Source organism: Danio aesculapii, chromosome 5 (assembly GCF_903798145.1).
Source record: "Danio aesculapii chromosome 5, fDanAes4.1, whole genome shotgun sequence".
Classification (NCBI taxonomy): domain Eukaryota; kingdom Metazoa; phylum Chordata; class Actinopteri; order Cypriniformes; family Danionidae; genus Danio; species Danio aesculapii.
In genome coordinates, this window is record NC_079439.1 from 3,031,205 (window position 1) to 3,038,704 (window position 7,500).

The following is a 7,500-nucleotide window of genomic DNA, read 5'->3' on the forward strand; positions in this document are numbered from 1 at the left end:
CAGGCTGCTGTCTTCATTAGATTCAAAAACATAGATTTCTTTACCATTTAAAAGAACATCTTTGGATATTTTCTTCTGCTGGAGATACTGCTGTGCTAAAATGCTGAAAAAAATGTAAATAAAAAATCTTACACATACTTGGGGAACGGTATAGCTGAAAATGTTGGCGGTTTTAAAACCTTGACTTTTCCAAACCGCGGTAAACCTTGAAAACAGTTATCGTCCCATGCCTAACCAGCACCCAAAAGATATTAAGACAATGTACGAGAGGTTTCATTGTGGAAAAAAAAAAAAACATTTCTCAGCGTTTCTTTACCTTCGAACAAAAAGTGGCATGTCCAAAATTATCCATACCCTTCTCAATAATCAATAAAAAAGCATTTATTGTTTATCAAAGTCTTACTATAATTGGTAAACAGCTTTTTGCATGCATTTTGCTCATTCATCTTTAGTGATCACCCTGATCTTTAGCTCCTCTACAGATTCTCAATTACATTTAAGTCAGGACTCTGGCTGGGCCACTCCAAATAGTAAATGTTTTTTTGTCTGCTAACCAATTCTTTACCACTTTTGCTGTGAGTTTTGGGTTGTTGTCATGCTTAAACTTATTATAATATACTTATTATATTAAAGTTATTACATTATATATGCACTTATATTCATAAAGTGTTCCTAAAATTATTAAATGTACTACTCATTTTTTTCAAGTAAGGATCACATGTGCTTCCTCTGAAAAAAGTTTGAATTATACATTAATGCATTTGATACATCACTGAAGCATGTATTAGACCAGGGGTGCCCAAATTTTTTCGTTTGAAGGGTCAAAAACCAAGCCATGGGCCGAAGGTAAATATTCCAAACTATATTACATTAAAGTTGCCATAGTTCATTTCCTAATATATTTTAATGTATTTTTAAATGAATAGAAAAACATTACTTTAAAACATATTGACTAAACTAATGCAGTAAACATTTTTAAATGATAAACACATAAACAATCACATTTTAACACAGCGGAGTTCAATGCTGAATACACTACTCAGTTAAAACAGTTGGGTTAAAAATACCCCAACATATAACCAGACTTAAGGTTATTATAGCGCCCTCCCAACTATGGGTTATTTTAACCCAACGCATTGGGTTATAAAATTTAACCCAATGCATTGGGTTATTTTGATTAAATGTTATTTTTTCCCATTCTGGTATTACTATTGTTACTATTAATTTTATAATTATGGCTGTGTAAATAAATAATACAGTTTTCAAAAATATTGAAAATGCTTTATTTCCCCTACATTTAAAGTTCCAGACACAGCGTTTTTATCCATTTAATCTAGATTCGCCACGAAGCGCGCACTTGTTTCATCAATAATTAAGAGTGCTGGTGAAACAGATCGAAAAAACACGACACGCAGAGGCCATTTGATTAAAAAAAACAACAACATTGTGTTAGAGCTTAAATAAACGTTATAAAGCACAAACAACATTACACACGCATATTAATACAGCTGTTCTGTGTCAGTTAAATCAGTTGACTGTTGAAATTCAAAACTTTTAACCCAACTGGTTGAGTTATTAAATAAATAACCCAATAAAGGTTTAAAACAACCCAACAAAGCTCCAAATGTTTAACCCAACTGGTTGAGTTATTAATAAATAACCCAATAAAGGGTTAAAATAACCCAACAAAGCACCAAATTGTTTTTAACACAACCATTGGGTTAAATAAATAACGTTTTTTAGAGTGTAGGTCAAGCAGAATCTGCCTTTGACTTGATTTGCTCACCAAATCCTCTGCATTGTCGGGTGACAGTATGTACATTTAGACAAAATCTGATTCATTTACACTATTTAATTGAAACATTTAATTTTAGATAGCTTTTAACAAACAAAGGCTTACATTAAATTTGAATTGACAATCTCTTAACCATCCCTATTATTCTCCCTCACTTCTCAGATGGGCTGGTGGGCCAAATCAAATCTTAACATGGGCCAACTTTGACCTGCAGGCCCTAGTTTGGGCATCTCTGCATTAGACAAACTATTAGGGAAAAAGAGGACCCCCTTGATTGTCAATGTATTCAAATGACATCTAAAATATTAATAAACACATTTACATTGTTAGTGTTTTGAGGGATATTTAGTGATTAATAAGCTATTTTTGAGGTTACTGTATGGGTCAAACTATGCAAATTATGCATTTAATTTTACTTTATTTTCATGCTATATGGCGATACAAACACCTATTTTACAAGAAAAGTGTCTTGTGAACAATTCCGATGTCTATATCAGTACTCTAGATCTGCCGGTTTCAGACTGCTCAATTAATAGACAGATCAGAGCTATTATACATTCACAATGGTATGAACCATTATGGGGGTCATAATATGTATATTTATATTATTCATTCATTCATTCATTTTCTTTTCGGCTTATTCCCTTAATTAAACTGGGGTAACCACAGCTTAATGAACCGCCAACTTATCCAGCATATGTTTAATGCAGCGGATGCCTTTCCAGCTGCAATCTATCACTGGGAAACATCCATACACTACCATTCACAATCATAGAGCACCAGGAGGAAACCCACACAAACACAAGGAGAACATGCAAACTCCACACAGAAGTGCCAACTGGCCAAGCCGGGCATCGAACCAGTGACCTTCTTGCTGTGAGACGACCATGCTACCCACTGTGCCACTCTTATATTTATATTATAATTTTTTTAATTATTAACATTTAGGATACAGATCAGAACAAGCTATTTCTCACTATTAAAGGGAGGACCACCCTCAAACATCATGTTCTGATGACGATTAGAGGGGATCAAGTGTTAATTACACTTCATAATTCACACCCTCTCTTTCTAAATGAATCAGCTATTCTGAATGAATCATTTGAATGGATAACTCATTACGACTATGATAGTGGTTTTGGTGTCATATTTATTTCTCCATGACAGAATGAAACCAGTAAAGACCAGCATAAAAACACTCAACGGCCTTTTATTATCGTTCTGAAAGAAATTCCCAAAATACTGAGATCTAATTAAAAAAATAACAATGTTTTTGCCGTAAAAATTGCTGCATCACTAAAAACAACCCTCCAACCCAGTGCCATGCCCAGAAACAATTCAGGAAATGTATTACTTATGCCATATTTGTTTCTCTATGACAAGCTGAAACCAGCAAGGACGAGCACAAAAACACATTCAATGTCCTTTAATTACCGTTCCTGAAAGATATTAGTTTGGGCATCTCTGCATTAGACAAACTATTAGTGAAAAAGACTACCCCCCTCGATTATCAATGTATTCAAGTGACATCTAATATATTAATAAATGTATTTACATGTGTTTTGAGTGACATTTAGTGACTAATTAGCTATTTTAGAGGTTACTGTACAGGTCAAACTATGCATCTAATTAGATTTTCAGGCTATATGGAGATACAAACACCCATTTTACAAGAGAAGAGTCTTGTGAACAATTAAAATGTCTCTATCAGTACTCTAGATCTGCCGGTTTCAGACTGTTGAATTAATTTTTTTCCTGCATAGAAAGATCACAGCTATTATGCATTCACAATGGTATGAACCATTATGGGGGGTCATAATATGTATATTTATATTATTCATTCATTCATTCATTCATTCATGGGGGGTGGGGGCAATGTATATTGTATAACATTTAGGATACAGATCAGAACATGCTATTTCTCACTATTAAAGTGTGGACCACCCTTAAACATCATGTTTTGATGACGTTTAGGGGGGGATCAAATGTTAATTAGGAGGTTTAACCCATCCAAACCCCTTTATAATTCACACCCTCTCTTTCTTTCTGAATGAATCATGTATTCTGAATGAATCATTTGAATGGATAACTCATTACGACTATGCTAGTGGTTTTGGTGTCATATTTATTTCTCCATGACACACCGAAAGACCAGCATAAAAACATACTCAACGTCCTTTAATTATCGTTACTGAAAGAAATTCTCAAAATACTGAGATCTAATTAATAAATATTAGTACATTATTGGTTGTAAAAAATTTTGCAACCCTCTAAAGCAGTGTCATGCCCAGACACAATGTCTGAAAGGCGCTCAAGGAGAGCAGAAAGCGAGGAGGAGGAGGAGAAAAGATGAAGAACAAATGCTGGAGCTCAGTCTGTCCCGCTCATGCTGAATATTTCAGGAGTAGGAATATTTGAAAAGATCAACGGCATCACCAGGGCCCAAAACACAGCCTTACACACAGATATCTGGGGCAGAACAACACACACACACACACGTCTTCAGCACCGACATTCAACATGAGAGCGTCAGTATTGACCAGCACAGCGTATCCTCAAACGGGACGAACGAGCCTGCAATGACCTTCAGAACAGGACAGACAAACTGCAGGCACTTTAACACTGACAGATGCTCTTCTCACACACACACACGCGCACACACACACACACACACACACACACACACACACACACACACACACACACACACACACGCGCACACACGCGCACACACGCGCACACGCACGCACGCACACGCACGCACGCACACGCACGCACGCACACGCGCGCACACGCGCGCACACACGCACACACGCGCGCACACACGCACACACACGCACACACACGCACACACACGCACACACACGCACACACACGCACACACACGCACACACACGCACACACACACACACACACACTACAGTCATGCAACAAGTTCCTTCAGTCTGCAGTATCATATCAGGGTCTCTGCAGGTTTTATGAGGGTCAATTTAAGACTTTTTAACTAAAAGCTGCATTTGTTGTAGGTTTTTGACTCTTCTAAAGCATAAAAGTGCCATAATCTGTGTGAAGATATTTAAGAAACATGCTAAGTGAACATGTAAATGTGAAAAACAATGCTACAGTGAGTAATTCTCCTTTGAAAAACAATGTACAGCGTACCAGAATACTTCTAGACTGCCAGAAAATGGAGACTCATCAGACCAGGCAACGTTTCTCCACCCGGTGTGGTCTTCTGCTGCTGTAGCCCATCCGCCTCAAGGTTGGACGTGTTGTGTGTTCAGAGATGCTCTTCTGCAGAACTCGGTTGTAACGAGTGCTTATTTGAGTTACTGTTGCCTTTCTATCAGCTGGAACCAGTCTGGCCATTCTCCTCTGACCTCTGGCATCAACAAGGAATTTGCGCCCACAGAACTGCCGCTCACTGGATATTTCCTCTTTTTCAGACCATTCTCTGTAAACCCTAGAGATGGTTGTGTGTGAAAATCCCAGTAGATCAGCAGTTTCTGAAATACTCAGACCAGCTCGTCTGGCACCAACAACCATGCCATGTTCAAAGACACTTAAATCCCCTTTCTTCTCCATTCTGATGCTCGCTTTGACCTGCAGCAGATCGTCTTGACCATGTCTACATGCCGAAATGCATTGAGCTGCTGCCATGTGATTGGCTGATTAGAAATTTGCGTCAACGAGCAGCTGGACAGGTATACCTAATAAAGTGGCCAGTTAGCATATATACAACGTCTAAGGAGAACATAAAGATTTACAGTGGAGATGCTGTTCAAAACTACACAAGTGTCAGTCATGACTCTAACATCTGCCAAAATAAATTTTGGAGCCTCACAGACGACAGAGCAGAGACTTGTGCGATTGAAGAAACACACAAACAACTCACTGATGGGACTCATAAAAACAGAATACACTGAAAAACAAGTGAGACGCACGCGAGCACGCACACACACACGCACGCACACACACACACACGCACACAGGGCTCATATTACTGCTTCATCAGATACTGAGAGGATGATGGAAAAATCTTCAGTCATTGAATAAGAGACTCTCACTGCTCTAATAGAGGAAAACACTCAAAGCAGCAGTAAACATTACCCATCTAGTGCACGTCATCTCTAGTTTATTGTCATTATATGCGAGACTTATGTCATTGCTCACACTTTACTTTAGGTTTCATTAGTTAATGTACTTACTAACATGAACAATACTTATACAGCATTTATTAACTATTGTAAAATGTATTTAACATCCAAAGTAGTGCTTGTTAATATTAGTTAATGCACTGTGAATTAACAACTAACAGTGAGCAACTGTATTTTCATTAACTAGCATGAACAAATACTGTAATTAGTGTATTGTTCATTGTTTGTTCATGTTAACTAACATTAACGAGTACAACCTTATTGTAACGTGTTACCGTTATTTTATAATAGTTCATAAAATGATTTATAATTGTTATTTTTGCTGCAATATCAACAGATACAATAATATAGGGTGAACTTTGAAAATCTGAATTGAATCAAAGAAACATGATGGTAATTAATTAATGTGAAGAGTACTGAAAGGTTTTTCCCCATGGCCCCCTCCAGACACTCGAGTGACAAACCGAAAGATGTGGTTTTCTTTTTGAGCCACCCTGTGTACTACAATAAATGTTTTCTTAAATGCTGTTTATATGACATAATATTTGAGTAGCTGTTTATGCTGGAATTTCAACAAATATAATGTTTTATCTATTAAATACTCAGCAGAAGTATAGTTAAAATAAAAATAAGGTCAAATATAGAACATAGACAAATCAACACCTGACAACCCTAACACATTTGTTGAAGTGCACATTAAACTTTTATTTTTTATTTTATTTTAAAAAATTATTTATTTATTTATTTATTTCAGAATTTATTCATTTATTTTATTTGTTTATTTATTTTTCAGTATTTATTATTTTATTTTAATATTTTTTTATTTATTTATTTTATTATATTTATTTATTTTTTATTTATTTATTTTATTATTTTATTTATTGTTTTATTTATTTTTATATTTTCATATTTATTTATTTATTTATTTAATTATTTCAGAATTTATTAATTTATTTTATTTGTTTATTTATTTTTCAGTATTTGTTATTTTATTTTAATTATTTTTTATTTATTTATTTTTATTATATTTATTTATTTATTTTATTATTTTATTTATTGTTTTATTTATTTTTATATTTTCATATTTATTTATTTAATTATTTCAGAATTTATTCATTTATTTTATTTGTTTATTTTTCAGTATTTATCATTTTATTTTAATTATTTCTTATTTATCTATTTTTATTATATTTATTTATTTTTTATTTATTTATTTTTATTATATTTATTTATTTATTTATTTTATTATTTTATTTATTGTTTTATTTATTTTTATATTTCATATTTATTTATTTATTTAATTATTTCAGAATTTATTCATTTATTTTATTTGTTTATTTTTCAGTATTTATGATTTTATTTTAATTATTTTTTATTTATTTATTTTTATTATATTATTTTTTTTTCTTTATTTTGTTATTTTATTTATTGTTTTATTTATTTTTATATTTTCATATTTATTTATTTATTTATTTAGGTGTTATTCATTCATTCATTCATTTATTTTTTATTCATTTAATGAATTAATTATCCTTTTAATAATTATTA

The 7,500-nt window shown here is 33.5% G+C and overlaps 1 long non-coding RNA gene across 2 annotated transcripts in view; it reads right to left on the minus strand.

Moving 5' to 3' along the window:
- The window catches only part of LOC130228786 (uncharacterized), an 86,627-nt gene that overhangs the window by 23,275 nt on the left and 55,852 nt on the right, over positions 1-7,500 (minus strand). The gene's annotated exons all lie outside the window — the stretch shown is intronic.